The sequence below is a fragment of the Fukomys damarensis genome, unplaced genomic scaffold, assembly GCF_012274545.1.
Source record: "Fukomys damarensis isolate Sample0158 unplaced genomic scaffold, DMR_v1.0_HiC HiC_scaffold_27, whole genome shotgun sequence".
Lineage (NCBI taxonomy): Eukaryota > Metazoa > Chordata > Mammalia > Rodentia > Bathyergidae > Fukomys > Fukomys damarensis.
The window spans coordinates 45,833,899-45,836,428 of record NW_022900939.1 but is presented as its reverse complement, the minus strand read 5'-3'; the positions used below and the strand labels follow the sequence as shown (position 1 = coordinate 45,836,428).

The 2,530-nt window shown below is 37.6% G+C and overlaps 1 non-coding gene across 1 annotated transcript; it reads left to right on the top strand.

Annotated features, from left to right (window-relative positions):
- Positions 1–930: 930 nt before the first annotated feature.
- LOC117283589 lies at positions 931–1,034 on the top strand. Its single transcript, XR_004514618.1, has one exon. It is a non-coding gene; the product is annotated as a U6 spliceosomal RNA (small nuclear RNA).
- The last annotated feature ends 1,496 nt before the right edge of the window (positions 1,035–2,530 follow it).

Sequence of the window (2,530 nt, the reverse complement as noted above, 5' to 3'; positions counted from 1 at the left end):
AAAAAAAAAAAAAAAAAAAAAAAAAAAACACTGGCTAACAAAGTAAATAAATATTGATTTGGTTAAGTAACTGGTCCCTTACAGAGCCCTGCTTTGAGTGGATGACTAAAATGTGACTGCACTGGCAGATTAAACCTGTCAAAGTAGTAAAATTAATTGAGAAATAAAGAACAGAGTCAAAAGTCATGGATAATTTGCAGTTCATATTACGGCAATTTTCTACATTTTAACAATCATTTTCATAACAGAATTACTGGGCTGTTTTTTACTAGCATTATAATAAAATTACTTTCCTATGCAATTAATTTTCTATGACACTGTATTTAATCTTCTAATTTCTCATCCCAGTGCATCCTGTTGGTCAATAAGATGCACCGCTTTTCAACAGCTATCTATTTTCCCTGAGCCAAATTTTCTCCTTTATTATTTTGAAGTTAAAGAGGTTAAGCTTCATTTTCTCTTAAGCAGCTGTCACTCTAAAATTGTGGCGTTCTCTACCTTTTTGGGAGTGGAAATTTTGGTCTATGATACATATTTAAGGACATTTTGTCTTCCGTTTAAGTCATGTTTTTTTTTCAAGATGATTTCAAGGATCAAACTGAGAACATTTTCATCATTTTAAGATCTTCAGTAATTTAAATACTGTATTATGTTTCTCACAACATAGAATTACACTACATAGTTCCTATGGGTGTTTTATTTTTCATCCTTTTAGTGTCAGATTGAAACTAGTTTGAAAACAGCAGGACAAAATGAAAAACAGCAACCACAGTAGACCAGGATCCTCTACGAGCCTGAAAGCAATAAGTAACTGGTGAATTATTTTACATACAAATATACCTTCAGAATACAATTTCATGTCTATTTTTCCTTATTCAGAAAGAGTTACCATTTTCTGACCAGTTGAATTAACATAAGAATGTAATTGCTGTGCTCACTTCTGCAGCACAGATACTAGAACCAGAATAATACAGAGATTAGCATGGCCCCTGTGCAAGGATGAACCACAAATTTGTGAAGCGTTCCACATTTTAAAGGCACCAAATTAATAATTACCACAGTTTGTCAGTTTCTAGGCTGTGCTCAATGCTGTTGATACTGCTAAGTGCTCCACTTTAGCCGGGATACCCTTCCTGTTGTAATTACGTGTTCTCCCTTGTATGACAGCACTGTGATTGTCTATTGCCATAACCACCACCACAGTCCAGTGCCAAAGGACTGGGTGCTGAGCCAAGCAAACAGCAGCTTCTGACCCTTAATAAACAGGGAGGGGCAGAAATGAGGACTGAGAGCAGCCTATGCTCAAAGGACGTCTCTAAGGAACAGACGTGTCCTAGGGAACCAGCTCTACTGTTTTGAGAGCTAGATGAGTTGATAGTAAGTAGAACTGTATAACTAAGTAGAACAGAGTAAGAATTATATGACATTCTTATTGAAAAAAGGGAGCTTTAAACTCCACAGATATGTTCAAATAACTTTAAAAATGTATTCGAAAGGAAATGTTAGGATATTTAAATAATCTAATTTCCACATTTACGAGTGTTTTTGCCTATTCCTTTCTTTATCCCTATTACTAAAAATAATACTAGAGCTCACCAAATATGAGGACAGCTGTTTATAATTCAGCATCTTTTTGCTGATGTTTGGGGATTATTTGCATATTTTTACTTATTTGACTAATAAAGCAGTTCAGAGACCCAGCCCTAGAGAGGGAGTTTAAAACTCCTACGTAAATAAACCCTCCAATAGCAAACATCACAACCAGTCCTAGGAAAACTTTTCTGCACTTCTCCCAGGATGAATGCAGAGTTGCTACAAGCTCAGGCTCTGGTGTGCTGAACTTAACCTGTCTGCCATGTGAGTCCTGTGTGGCCTTCCACGTGCTACTCACCCTCTCTTAGAGCGCTGACAGTGGTCTCATCACAAACTCAGCAGAACTTCGGGGTGGTGGATGCTGTGAAGGTTGTTTGGCCGCAGTCATCTCTAATTATTGTCCTTCACGGTCCTAGCTTCTTGAAGAATCCCCACTCTCTTCCAAGCTAAAGGACATAAGTTTAAACTATCTGCATTTGGGGATTAAATAAAAACACTGGAAAGACAGAGTCCAAGAATTAATTATCAGATGATCCTTCCAATCCCATTTCTCCAATGCTTCCTTAAAGTTAAATTCTAAAATCTACTCACACTTTGTGTTGTATTAGCATTAATTGTAGGGGCTGCCGGGGTCCTGCGTGATCTCAGCACAGGGGCTGACTGTATGTTTAGCATCCCATCTTCTTGTCATTTCTGTATATCTGAAGCCTTCATCATCCTGTCTTCCAGAACTTCATAAAATGTAATAGGTTATTGTGCCCTGGGGTCATTCCACACCTCTTCCTTCCTAATTGACCATATGGCCTGTTCAAAACCAGCTTCACCCAAATAAATGAAGGGGGAAATGAGAGCATCTTTCTTTTCTTAGACCAGAGAAGAATTTGAATCCACTTCCTTCCCTTAAGGGTCACAGTGTGGAAAAGAGGAAAAGGGAAAA